Source organism: Macrosteles quadrilineatus, unplaced genomic scaffold, assembly GCF_028750875.1.
Source record: "Macrosteles quadrilineatus isolate MER2022 unplaced genomic scaffold, UCM_ALF_1.0 Scaffold_6__1_contigs__length_79288215, whole genome shotgun sequence".
Taxonomy (NCBI): Eukaryota; Metazoa; Arthropoda; class Insecta; order Hemiptera; family Cicadellidae; genus Macrosteles; species Macrosteles quadrilineatus.
Window position 1 is genome coordinate 46,033,099 of NW_026542599.1, and position 15,494 is coordinate 46,048,592.

The 15,494-nt window shown below is 35.3% G+C and overlaps 1 protein-coding gene across 6 annotated transcripts in view; it reads left to right on the forward strand.

Moving 5' to 3' along the window:
* Nucleotides 1-15,494, forward strand: part of LOC128996486 (SLIT-ROBO Rho GTPase-activating protein 1-like) — a 195,342-nt gene that overhangs the window by 126,504 nt on the left and 53,344 nt on the right. The gene's annotated exons all lie outside the window — the stretch shown is intronic.

Sequence of the window (15,494 nt, forward strand, 5' to 3'; positions counted from 1 at the left end):
TATAAACAACCATTAACACCAACGGTGGATGAATCAAATAAACTCGATGTAGAGTAGATTGCTTTGTTGAATAGAAGTTTCGTCTTACTCATATGTACAGCTGCCAGTTGTTCTGTAAAAAAAAAGAAAAGATGACCTTCCCAAGATCTCATTGTACACTGTTCGATCTATAAAGTTTGGTTTGGCAATCAATTTTTCAGCTATTTCCAATCTTACACTCGAGTCTCTATTTCTGACTTATTCCATTTACACTCGAGTTTAGTCAAACTTAACCTCGTTCTCCATCTTTTAATTCTCAGCTGTTTTGTAATGCCATCATTACAAACGAATCTTTTGTCGTCATGAGCTGACAACGAAATCTTGTTGACTTCCACACTGTACAACTTACTCTCATTCCTTCTGTTTTCTACAAATAAAGAATAAACAAAAGAAAGAAGCTATCCTACACTATAAGTGTAAAGTAGTTTCCCATTCTTTTAAACACACACAAATTACCTCAACAACCTACGTCACTACCCACATACGTCACAAGTGACGTATCACCGGAAACACCCGCATAAAACCCAACTGCAGTTTTGACTTATAATCCCAATCCTACGTCATACCACATACGTCACCCTCTCATGACGTATTCCATCACCTATGACGTCACAAAGTGACGTAGCACCGGAAGCAACCATTTCCGCCTGATGGGCTTTAAACTCAATTAATTCACCCCACCTGCCCTGACAGGTGGTGCGATAGGAGTGACCTTTGGCTACTACTTACAATCGTGTATACATAAAACAAGAAAAATTATACACTCCAGGAGCTAAGATGGAGAGTTCGATCGCCCGCTGTATCCAACCAAAACATGACTACATTTTACCCCGCTTCCCCACAGTCTACCGGATTCCTCGCATTTCATCGGAGAAACCTCCCACAAAATACCCCATAAAGGCAATTTACGACAGTTTAAAAGAGTTAACTGACTCCCCGTATGTTGGTGGGAGATAGCACTATCAGTGTAGGAAATCTTCCCTCGCAAAGTTTCCCGGGGTTTTGTCTACTTACTGGTGTACGGCACGCTAGTGGAACTGGCGTGTGTTAAAACTGCGGTTATGTTTATGAGGTTGATAAGTGCAATTTATGACTTAATAACAATTATCGTTTCAGAAATTGCGTTGTAAAGTTTCCTTAAAAATAAATTGTAGATTGGATTTAATTTAGGACATACAAACTCAGCTGAAAAAAGGAGTAGTAAAACTGTGATTGTGGTTGCATTTCGATGTGTAAACGCCGACTATTTTACCCTGAGTTTGGACGACAAACACGCTTCCAAGGACTAGGTGATTATGAAAACTAACCACCTTGTTTACTCCTGCATTATCCGTGTAGAACATTTAATTTAAATGTTTACTTCAAACCGCAAACTACTTTAACTTTGGTAACATTACCCGAGATTTACTAGGTATTATGACCTTATTCTAGTTTCTTCAACTTAAGAGGTTTTACAGTTTAAGTTCATGTTACAGCATTTGATGACGACAGGGGTTGATCATTATTATAACTTGATAACTAATGATTTTTATCTCATTTTTAGAACAGGTCTAGTTTCAAAGTTGTCACCTGGTGCGTTATTTACTCGATAACATTCTAATTACAGTAGTTTTATGTTTCAGAGTACAAATATGTTTTACGGTTTTTAAGTGTAGAATCGTGTTCAAATTGTCTTAAGTTTTCATTCTGTAAATCCGTATCTTCAATTGAAATGTGATTTTGTATACCATCGTTATAATTTACGGAACTACTGAGACATTTGCAATGCATTCAGTAAAACTATCACCACTTCTGTATGCATAGAAGCCTGTTGAATGTTACGTCTGATACTTTACATAATGGCGCTGGCAAAGCACGTAGAATATTGCGTTTTGTGAAGAAACGCAGTAGTAATCATGCGATAGATTTAGCAATACCTATTTACTTTTATCTGTGATATAATCGAATTGCACTTACGCATTCGCCTATGCATTGCAGATTAAGCTCTCAGCTACTATGCTTCAATCTAAGGTTTTGAATAAATAAAGAATCTTTTGGTTGAACTAATACATAAAATAGTGTCTACATCAGGGAAAGTACTTGTTGGCACACATTTGTTGCATCAATTATCTACAGCTTGATAAATGAATTTAAAAGTTTATTTAAAATCTTGTTTAGTATTTCAGGCAGATTTAGAACGCCCTTATTTTGATATCATACCGTAACCATACGTTTTAGTGAATTTATCTATAGAATTTTTTTTCCTTCCAGGTATGTATGGAGTGTTCCAGCATCGCTGTAATTCATATCATTTGGTAAACCGTAGCTTTAATAGAGATTTTACCAATACTTTAATACTTTATCATATACTTAGAGGTTACATTTTACATGTCCTTTTTTGCATATGTTTGTGCCCAATACTGTTGAGTCCAATTATCGTTGTTTTTCTGCAATGCAACTTTATAATATAAAAACCACGTAATTTTTAACGTAAACTTGTTTTAAAATAATATATTTTAGGTCTAGTTTTTCTTTAGGTAAATGTGTAACTGGGTGTGGTACATATAAAATTTTATCAGTACACTCAGTTCACTATTGACCGGCTCAGCCCAGGTTCCTCGTACAAGCCCGTGGCCTATGTGGACGGGCAAATGCAAAGAGATCAAAAACGTCCACTAAATATTACCTCTAGTTTAAAAAAATTAACAACATTACGATCATAAATAATTATAAAAAAAAGATAATAATATAAAGAAAGCCACGTTTGTAATTGGATAGCCGAGTGTCGTAATACGTGATAAGAACCGGAAATAATAGATACCGCTACTGATAACCTCTAGTTCCGGTTGCAGCTCGGTCGTCGTATCACTACTTATCAGTGCTAATTGCTTATCAGCGAACTTCAACTTGTTGACCTCTGATCAATTGTGAGGTCAACAACGCTAGTCGTTGATCTTTCCTGTGATTTAACTTACAGTCTAGTATATATTGGTATTTAAAGTTCAAGACTTCTTAAATCCCGGGTTAAAAATCATGCGAGTTACCAACGACTTATGATTTATGTCTAACAACATGACGATGACCCAGTGGTTCGAAACCCACCTTGATTTACAGTTATGTAAATAGAAAACAGCATAACTTACATCATTAGTCGAGTAGAACTCTCAGCACTTTGTCTGGGTTTTAATTTAGCCAAAGATAAACAATAATTAGCTATTTGATAACTCAGTGAACTAGTGATTGGAGCCTTAGGTAGAAAACAAAAAAACGTGGATTTCGTTGACGAGGAACTACTTAGCAATCAAGAACTATCTTCAATCAAAGCCACACAATTTTCACTTCTACTGCGCATAAAATGAAAACCTTTGACATTTACAGACCGCAATTATAGAGACTGAGTCACCGGGTAGATTGTTATTGACAATTGGATTTGTCGGAATTTCCCATTTGAGATGAAGAAATGCCCAGTCAGCACTGGGGATGATTGGTCTACCCTCTCTCTCACAACCCTCTTGTATTGACCTTAGGGTGGGAGCGTGACTGTGACTGATAATACGTTACTATGGGAAGAAACGGATTTGCTCGATCTGTCAATGTTGTGATTTGCCCTGGCACACAGATTGTGTGTGAATTATTGAATGCAATACTGTAAATGCGACGAATATTTTAGGAGAGGTTTTCTTGCATTCATGATTGGTATGAAGATTAGACGATGTTTTAATTAGTTCTACATAGTTGTAGTATTGTACATTCTTAATTTAGTGTTCTTCCAAAATTATTTTCTGGTTAAATGTGATGCTTCATGTGTGCAAACCTATCCTGGTTTTTATACCTATTTATAAATCTTGTTGATTTTTTGCAGTACTGCATTCACTGAAAAAGTACGATTGTCCTATTTGTTCTAAAAAAAGTTTTGTAAACAAGTCCTACACAAAAGATACAAGTCAGGAGTTTTTCAGAATTAATTTACTCGTATTACACATGTTATAAGCAACGTAACATACTTTTTAAATTAGTCAATTCATATAGTGTAGGATACAGATTTAATTTGGCCGATCTTATTAAACTTGACGAGTAGACGAGTCGTAGATACGTTGACAGATTATTTTTTTAATTAGGCGCGTACTGTAGTACGCTCAACGCTGTATTGTACCGTAACTGTGTTTTTCTAACTGATAAAATTATTTATGTATTTATCACATGACCAAGATACGGCGTCAGAAGCTTTCCCGCCTTGGATTTTTCTATATGAAGGGACATTTTTTACATATTACATTTGCGTTTTTCGATTTTTATTTCCCAACAAGTTATTTATTCTAGAATTTGTTACTATATATATAGTATATATAGTATACTATAGTTTTATTACAATATGCAAAGGACGCAATAATACAACTTGATGTCATCTCCGTAGCAATAGAGCTTGACAATCACCCCAACAACAATTTGGACGTTTTACGATAATTTATAACAATCGAAATTTGACATATTGTGACCTCGACCCTTGGCCGAGGCTGGGCACTAATTCGCCCGTCATAAAGTTTAATAGCGACCGTGTGCGGTTTTGCTAAAACGAGTCTCTAATAAAGTGATTTGACCCTGGGGCCTATTTGTCTCTCATTTGGCCACAGTTCTGACACTGTCTTAAGTGACTGTTTATGACTAACTCTTTATGACTTTTCAGAGTTTATAATTTTATGGTCGTTGTTAATTTTATGGGCGGGTAGAATTGGGGTAAATATGTTGCTGTGAAGGGAACATAGGATCGTTTTATTTTGTAGAGTTGGATAAACAAAATACAACAGTTTTATTTACAATTTGAAAATATTTTGAATAAACTGTAAGTCAGGGTACGGGGAGGAGCTGTTAGCTGATAATGGATATACCATCAGATTAATGTGACGTATACTTAATAGCAGTGTATTTACATTAACAGATTTTAGACCTAAAATATTAAGGTTTACATGCGTGGTTAACTATTTTTCTCGACTTGCAGAAAAATCTGAGAAGTGACAACATGACGATGATTATTAATTAATCATGAGTACTCAGTTGCGGACTTTGAGAACTTAACATCGACTCAGAAAAATTATTAACAGCGACACAATTGTTCGTAAATTTTTTTCTAAACCTGGCTACAGCTTAAATACAAGAGTAAAATTTATATTTCACTAGCGTATCTACATTAAAAAGTAAAAAACCTAAAATGCAATTACAACCGTATGTACCTATTCTTGTATAACAGCAAATTTGAAACAGCCTTAAGTATAACGTCACAAATATAAAATTGCAGCGAAGTTGCCATTCAATTATTAACAGATATCACGATTGCTAAATGCCTTCTTTTTCATTCGTACACTCTACAGTTCAGCCTTTAACACTGACATTGATCGAATCGATCTATGTCGATATAGTTCGATCTATCTATGATCGAAGCGTTATATCCACTTAAAAGATAGCTGGCAACATATTATCCGCTAAGGACATTCAAGCAGTTTTTCTTGATGACACCTACGATTAGATATCACTAGGCATTACTTCGAAATGCATAACTTCAAAAGACATTACTCCGAACTACAATTTCGGAGCAGTGCCTTTCGATCCAATGCCGCGTACCGGGGTGGTTGATTCTGAATCACCCTCTAGAGGGGTTCATAGTAAGGGTAGCCAAGGGAAGTGTATTGCTTCTCCTCACGATATTGTAGGTCTACAATCTACGTCGTACAGCCGAGATACATGTTTGCTCTTGGCAGTTCAGTTTACCCTGGATGTTTAGTTTACCCTGCAGCTTAGGGTGTAAAGCGTTTTTGAAAATCGTTTTAGAGCCCCCGTTATCGTAGGGTTGTCTTGTTTGTGTTCTTCTTTGTATTTTAGTGTAGTGCGGGTACGTTACGATGAATCCGTTTATCATATGATTAGGATTGTGTTTTTGTAAGCTGACTATAACAAAGTCTATCTATTATTTATCGCATTCACTTATCATATTGAGCTCTCCACTTCATCACAGAGTACGGCCACCTATGAGAGATATCGGTCTTGGAATTAAATCTAAGAACGTATTTAATAATTTGGGGGGTTACAATTGCCATCCCCTAAAACACTCTTTTTACCTGGGTTAGGTAAGGTCTTAATGTATTTGCTTTTGAAAATAGAGAAACATCAACCAATTATATAAGTTTGATTTAAATATTTATATCACTGAAACCTTTAATGTCAAATGTTTATGGAACTTTCGCAATTATCACAGTGAGTTTAGTAATGACGGGGATCTGTATAGAAAAATATACTTGACCGAAATCTTTTTGAATTGATATTTGCAAATTACTTACTAAACCCTGGAAGCTCTACTCATTATCAGTTTTTTTAGTATCATTGGAAACTCGTCTCTTCTATAAGCAAATCTATTTCCAAGCACGAAAAGCTGCTGTCACTTTAGCTATTGAATTGATTGACAGAAAGCATTTAAATTAATAAAAGATTATAACCTAATTTAAAAAAAGTTTTCATGATTAAGATTCTTCGTTCTAGAAACATCCGTGTACATCACACTGTGTAATTGCGAATCCCAACATCTGTGCTTGGCGCCAGGATGGTCTATTTCTACCCAGACTCTCCAGCCTAGGTCGAGGAATGTGACTCGGTCACCACTCTCCACAGAGTAATGTGATTTTCCCGTGACCCCCTCAATCATAAATCACACACTGCTGTGGCTCATGCTTTATAAGTGTTCTGTTACAGCAAACAGATTTTGAGGGACGTTTCACAGTTTATTTGAGTCTCATATGTAAAAGTGATCAACAATGTATTTGTAACCTGGTACACAACTGGTTAAATGTCACACCTTCGACCTGTCTTTGATTTTGGAACATAATGATATACATTCGGCTTTATATATTGTCGATACACTTCTCATCCTCTTGTAAAACCTCTAGTTTGTTTCAATGTGGATTTGTTGCTCAGTTGCGTTTGGGTTATCTCATATTTTTTTGTAAATTATAAAACGTGAAATTTGAGACAAGCTACAGTTAGCTGTAGTTTTAACAAAGGTCAAATATAAAGAAATAAATAGCAAATATAATTTAATCGTCGGTAAAAGTATGTGGCGTACCTCCAAAGAAAATAAATCAAAATCAGGTATATTTAATCTATAATAATTGTATACTGTGAGAACACCTCCTAGGTTTATCGTGATAAGCTGACAGCGATAAAAAAAATTACCGTGTCAATAAAATTAAAATATAAAGACGCTCGAATCTATCCTTAATATTGTCTTGTCTCGAAGAGGAAGTAGTGGAAGGGGACGCAAGGGACTGTGTCGAGTCCCAGAAGATTTAACGGTAATTTTCTTTACGACGTGGATCAGCTCCCTCTATAGCCGATATGCTCCCTACGGCTTAGTGCTGAAAATGAGACGTTTCTCGCACGTAAACCAGTACAAAAGAGGGCTCAGTTGTAAAAAGCCCTATTCGTTTTCGTTTTTATTGTATTTGAAATTATATTTGAACGTACTGCAACTAAACTCATAGAGTAAACCCTAAATGTTCTAATGCACCATAAAGGTTTGTCGACACTTTGGATCAGCTACAGAGTTTTAGTAAATTTTCCATTGGGGATTAAAAAACCAAAGGGTTAAGAACCAAAATAACAGAAAAATATTTATTCCTCACACCAGTGAAGGAAAGTAACCGGAAATAAACGCACAGGCTTCAAATTTTACAACATAATACTGTAGGTCTAAATTAAGTATTCAAATTATATTCTAAAGCTTTGCAAATCTCGCATTTCTTACAATTTAATGGAGGCAAAGTTATTAATGCTAGACCTTTTGTCCCACAAAAATTTCCACAAATTCGAATATAAATAATATATCCATTATTGATTGTTTTCCCCGAATAATGCGAAAAAAGTCTACCAAATTCTTATCTAAATCCCTGTTTATTTGATTATATCATTGGGTTCGATATAACGATTAATTATTGGCACTTTTAGCGAAGTACTCTATACGTAAATCGCTTAAGGGTTCACATTTATCTTTTTAAATTTGGGTATATTGTTACCCTTCTATATCCATCGCAACTTCATAACTAAGCATATTCAATTACTAAATATCTATGGCAAGATAAATACAACATAACCAATCACCACGCATCACAAGACAAAACTGTGCCGATGCGTCAGAATTGTGTCATTTAACGGGTTTTCTATTTATCTACGGTCCTAGACAAGGAAATGATTAGGGAGAAATCGTGAAAATCGCTTCCGATAAATTGTGGCACCGTTATAGGCCGCCGCCCACCGTAGAAAATCAGCTGCTGTACAACAAACAGCCTGCTCCCGAGGTGTAAATATTTAGCTCTACTGGTCTATTTCTATTCATTTGTGTACTAACGGTGTTTTGGCGATTTTCAATAACGAAACGAGACGCACTAACTACGACTCGAGTTGGTCGACTTGTACTTTCGAGTGTAGTAGGGGTTGCTTGACGAATGTGGTAATGAAAGAATGAATAATCTGTTGTGTATGTTAGTTTTAGTCATTGTTGTTACTTTATATCTGCTGATTTTTATTTTATTGTTTCTTATTCAAAGTTTTTTTAATATTTTATTTTGTGGGTTTAGAACAGATGTGAATGAAAGGACAATAGTGAACTAATTGACCTAAGAGGTTGCATTGATATTATCAGATTAATATCATGCAAGATTATTATTAAGTCATAATCTTATTGACAGTCATTGTGTTTTGATTTTACCTTTTTATTTTCCCTTGATATTTTGCTTGTGCTTAAATTTACCACAATAGCTTGCAAACAGTCATGAAGGTAATTTTAATTAATGATATTATAACGTGTTATAAGATTGAAATCTCAAGGGAATCAACAATAAATATTTCTCCTGGACCATACTACAGTAACTTTATTGAAAGAGTAGTATTAAAAACGTCTCTAATAAAACCCAATTGCTGAGGAATTAAGAAAACATATCATGATAAACTGGAACATACTGCAAAAATAGTACAACCATTTTGAAGAAGTTTATTTGGATTTGTAAACTATATGTCAAATGTTGTAACTGGAAAGATTGTTAAATGGCAACAATAATGCAATTTTGGAAACTCTCGTTTGTAAACGTAACATTACACTTAGAATAACACTACGACAGTTATGTAAAGACATTACTACCGTAGCTTGTTAACTAGACTGTATGAAAAAAAAACATTATCTCAATTAAATAATATTTGAATACAAGTTAAAATAACATTTTTATTCATTTTAGATTGGGGATAACGAATTGAAAACGCAATTTTGATCCGAACAAATTGATGTGTGGCATATGAAAAAAAGATTACAAGACATGTTTACATTTATGATTCTCAAAGGATTTTCTCTCTCTAATTTTGGATCCCTTATTTTCTCCTTTCGGCGCCAAATTGTCGGGGTTTCTACCCTCTGTCGTAATTTGTTAAAAATCACCCTCAACCCTCTGATGTTGGGGCTCATTACATTCACTAGATTAACTTTGAAAAGAATAGAGAAACACACCAAAATACCGTGGAACTGACTGTATCGAGATTGAAACATCAGTATTACTAATTTTTACAGATAATCTTAAAAGTGAATTCATTTACCTACAATCCTGTTTTTGTGTAAGTTATACTGTAAAATAATTCTATAGGCCTATGTAGTTTCAATTTGTTCTGCTCTGATGTTTGTTAACGTAATGATCGATGGAGTTTTACCAACCTGTTCGCTTTCGTAAAAAAAAATTGTTTTTAACTATAAAATCCTACCTATTTGATTTTTTGCTTTGATCTTTGACTATTCATTGCCTACTACTGCATACTATTGCATTGTAGACGATGTCATCAGTTCAAATACAAAAATGTATGTTCGAAGCAAATGCATGATTCAAAGATATTCCCCCTGCGAAGAGCTATTCTCTACGTTATTTGTGATCTGGTATCCAATCCCGTCATCAGGTGACAATGTACACAACAGTAGTTCACAAACTCAGGCCAAGTAAAAATCTCATATGAAAAACCACAGAGCTACGCATTGTAGTCGGTTCTATACTGAAAATGTTAAAATCTTCGAAGGTTCGAAACTGTACATTGTTATACAATGTTATATCGTTTATTCAGCACACTAATCTAATAAATAATCAATAATAATTTAGCCATAATAATTTAAATAACATAAACGAACCACCAAAATTATTTCAAGGAATTTAATGATAAAAAATAACTATATCTTACGATTTTTGTGGCATCTTTATGGGACTTAAAGTCATAATTTAAGTGTCACACGCCGATACATAACACGGATAATAATTACTATGCTAGTTAAAAAAATATTTAACTGATCATAATAAAATCAAAAGGTACAAACACTAATAAATCACACGATCACTCCCACCTGGTGATGATCGATGCCAGTGGGGTGGAGCCCCCCGGCCACAGGTCGGTGACTCACCGGTGACTAACCAAGGGCGTCGTGACGCCTCCCTCCCCTCCCCCTACCCTAGGTTACCTGGGGGCGACGCCGACGTCGACGTCGTGGCATGAGTTATGTTTCGGTTCCGCACAGGCAGTGGACGGTTTTCACGTGCTTGTGTGCTGACGTTGGTGTATCCTCTTGGTAAGCTGTGTGTGGAATATTGTAGTAAGTTAAACGGGGAAACATCCTTATCGACCAGCTCATGACAAATTTTAATTTAGTTCTCTCCAGTTCATGTTTGGGTGCTGTTTACAATTTGTTTTAAGATGTTAAGCATTATATAGTTTTGGAATAACATTCGCGTAAACAAACCATGAAAACACTAAACAGGCTTTGGATTTTACAAAATGATAAGTCTATTCATATTACTCAAACGAAATATTTTAATATATGTTTGTGGGATGCGATTTTGTTTTTGCATTGCGTCATGAAGTTGTTGTAAGACAAAACGAGTCTGGTTTCAATTTCTTTACCGTTTGTGTGCCTGCCGGTGACGCTCAAGATGGCATTTTTTATGCTGAATACTCTGGAAAACCCATAACACCTCATGATCAAACTTATTCATTAATTGTTCTACAACCAATAAACATATCTCTCATTATTTAAACGTGGCCTAACTAGAATCGGATCATTCGTGCTTTATGCCTCCGTAAAAATAAATACGTAGGCCTAAATATAAAGAATAACTGTTAAAATAATCATTGGTGTGGGAAAAAATCTTCATACAAAGCAAAATAAAGCCCAAATATTTTTCAAAGTCAGGATAACGCTGTTTTTCACGTTAATGTACCTAACAGGCTCGTTTGCAGACGCAATTTAAAATCTCAGGAAACTTATTTTTCTCACGAACATTCCCATAGGGAAATATCGTCACATCTCGGGTATCCTGCGGCGGTGTCACAACTAACAAGGTTGACAAAGCGGGGGTTGTCAGTGTCAGTGTAGGGATAAGGGTGGAAAATCTCTCAACGGCCTCTAGTATGATAAAAACTATTACAATGTTATTTAAAAAATAATTATTATTAATTATCGATTTTTCAAAATTTTTACGACCATTTTAGAGTCGTTCAAACGTTTATTTTTAACACTACACTCACGCATTCCACGGGAGTAGATCTCTTTAGTTCGCGTCCTTCCAAGGATGCCCTATGACTTGTAAAGAGAACGCTACTATATTTACAATCAAATAACCGTACATGGATCAACTCATTGTTAATTCTTTTCCTAAATCTTTCAATTCAAAGTTATATCTTTCATCTTTTCCTATCTACTAAGAAGTATAATCCTGCAGCCATCATTTTACATCACCGTATTTCTTCTCCCACGAGTTATTATCACCCTCTTGTATCACTCACATCTACATATCTCTACAGCCTCCTGGGTATTTAAACTTTAAACCCCCAGCGCCTCCTGGGCATTTAAACTTTATAACCACAGCTGGTATCGAGTTATAACCCCATCTGACACATTAGCGGTTGCAGTTTTTCCCAAGAGGCTTTCAAAATGCAATTAGTATTTGTATAATTGACGATTTATATTCAGATGGAAACCTCTGCGGCTGTTAGTGATCTAATGAAGGCTACCCTTAGTAAGGGATCAATGTGAAGGGTGGGTTGGTTATAAGGGTGTTCACCGTCTCAATCTATGTTTTATTTTATAGAAGGTGCCACAGAACCGAATCCAATGTTAAGGAATCATGTTGTTGTGTCAGAGCACCGAATTTTCTTCGAATAATGATTTTTACATCAAAGTTATTTTCTAATTGGACTTGGAAATTGAACTTTGGATGTGGATTCCTTCGTTACGTAAGTAATGCATTATTCGTTTAAATACCTGAAGCGAAATGTTTTGTAAGATGAATTTATTTGTTAGATATATCTATGGTGAGATTACGGATCAGTGTGTCCTCTATTTTCATCACGGAGAAACCATTGCGTTAAATTGCTGGAAGTACATACAGATATCTACCATACCGAGGAAAGTCGTAAGAAACTGTCCAAACTCTGATCTCGTCACTGTTCAATGTTAATTATCATTATCATAACATTGATTCATGGGCACAAATTTGTGTACTATGAGTGTAGAAAGAATGCAGAATGTAGTTAAAATGATGTAGCTTTGCTACTAAAGACTTGCTTTATCAAGGTCCATCTATTAAAAATCCAATGACTATGATATAAGATATGTGAGTGAATTAGCATACCGTCAATATGCTATGGATTTATTTTTGAACTGAACCGGGAAGCAAGACACTAAAATGTGGATACTACTCAAAGTAACACTGTTCCTAAACACATTTTCAGAGTAGTGCGTTCCAAATCAATACATTTACGAATACGTTTCATAGATATGCTTGCCGTTGTACATTCTTTCGTAGTACTTGCATAGTTCTTTCTTAACTCTTTCGTAATGCTTTCGTAGTTTTTTCGTATAAATTGTCCTTCGGAGCAACTCCGCGCACCACAGTCGAGTCTACAATGTTTCAAATGATCAATAGACGACTAATGTTAATGTATTTAACTATTCACCCCTAAACCCTCATCTTGCCCGTCCAGACGCAGACCATACGGGTTTATTGAGACATCGCGTTCAATAGAAGTGTGACAACAGAGGAATGAGTGTGACAAATCATTGAGACAATTGCCACAGGGAGAGCCATCGCGCATTAATAGGCATGATAACCCTTAGGCGATGACAGTTAAGGATGGTTCAATTGTTTAATAAACACTGTAGGGTCCTGCCCCAACCACGGGCTGATTGAGGAAGTGACAATCACTTTAATTGGCGGCACGGGTCACCTGATGGTCATTGGCGATTGATTGGACCAATTGTCTTTGTCGGCTTGGGTATCGCCATTGAGGATGCCGAAAGTTAGACTTGTTTTCGTTGGTTTCCTATTATCCTGGAACATCAGTAAGGTTGTTGAAGACGGGGTATTTGGAATAGGTCAAGAAAAGACAGAGAAGTCGCTGAAAAAGCAAGAAAGTCAGAATGTCCTTAATTTGACTTACTGTCGTTATATAGTAATTTTGAAGTTGGTAAAGATTTTAATTGCCAATTTGTTGAAAAATTCTTATTAATCTAAAGGTCTTGATTAATAAACAAGAGGTCGGAACTATATATTGGACTATTGGATGGTGAAGACTGCTTTATTTTATAAACTGTTGATGATTTATTATATTCGTCGTGGCCAGAGAACTTTAAATTAAAAGGTCGGGGAAACTAAGGAGAATTAAAATATACTTTAGTGTAGAAAATCTTTAAGGGTATGGACCAACGTTTGCAATTCGTTTGCTAAATATGTAAAGCTAATGTTACAGTGCCTAATCTTGCCCGCTAAATCAAATTAGGGATTTTATGGCTGTGGCGTCGAGCGCAATGTTGCTTAAAGGCAGTCCTCCATGAATGACCTAATGACTTGACTAATCCGGGACCTGTACAAACTGTAATTTGTAATTGTCACTAATAAAAATCAACAAAACCTTTACAATTTTTGAATCTCCACACGTCACCCCAATCAAATTTCCACCCATTTCACCCTAAACTGTCGCTAAAGTATCTCTATAAATTGAGAGTTATTTTTATGTACAAAGCAAAGGAGAGTAAGTGGAAAATCCAATAAGACTTCCAGTAAACGGCGTCCCAGCTGTTAGGGGTGGGACTGATAAGGAAGATATATGATAACAGCTGTATCAGAGGAGGGGGAGGGGTTTCCATGTAGCCTTACTGTTACATGTCGAGACATTTTAGGGGGTGCACTGGTGCACTTTGTGGGAAATGGACTGTAGCGTTGGAGAAGGAGGGGTAGAATAATACAAGCTCTAATAAAAATTCATGTTTTTAACTCAAGTAAATTATGTTTCACTAAAAAATAGTAAAATTTACTCTGAGTGTAAAGTGAAATTACATTTTATCTTGCTTAACAGTTTGAGTGAATACATGTTTGAGTTATCGTCAATGAAGTGAGCAATTAATTAATCGATTGATATATACTCTAATACTGAAGCAATATTTGACTCGGCTTATTTACGATGGTGAGGAGGATGATTAGTTTGTGCATATTTCCGTTGTAAATTTTCTAATGATAATATTGTTATCACCTTGTACCGTATAATAGTGGTTGGAACAAACAAAACTTACAAAAAGAACATAAATGTATGTAAAGTTGTAAAGAATATCTGAGTAAACCTTTTTCCAAATTGTTGTCATATTTAATCCTTACCTTTCGTGTGTATGTGACCCGAATTAATTTTTCGAGAAAGCGCTTTCACTAACAGAGCACTCGGCTTAGGCTATGTGTATTGATTTAGTTTTGATAATTTGTATGAAACCTTGTTATTTAATATATTAAAATAATAATCCATGTAGTTTTATTTGTATGTTTTTAATTGTACTTTTTTATCTTGCATATTTATGTTTTTTTCGCCATGACAAAAGGTGTTTGCGACCCCTGCTTATAACGCAAAGTTTATAAATGGAACAGTTCAAAGTTGCAAAAAATATTTCTAATTAAAAGTTAGTTTTGTGTTAGTGTTTTAGTTACACATGTTATCGTGGTGGTTGTGAATTATCAACGAAGGGGTAGAGGACCAAATTAACCCTTGTCCGCTAACCCTTGGGATTGGAAGGGATGTAAGTAAGCCTATTACTGGGTACGTAGCTTCAGGGTGGGTCTGGTGGTGCAATTTACCCACGTCAATCTCACGGATTCAAGATGTAAAAAAATAAATAAAAAAATATGTTCATAAGAATATGTGCGTATCTGAATATGTTCTATTGAGGTGTACAATATAATTGAAATATATAGTTTTGTATATCATCGATCAACACTAAAATGATATTCTTGTATTTTCTCTTTATGTTTTTCAATACTCCAAAATAAATGTGATTAAGGTCCACACCATCAAAGTTTTTTTTTTAAGTTTTGCATCCAAAACCGTCCTTTTAAGCTTACAAAAGCGGTTTTCATCCTTCCAGTAATACA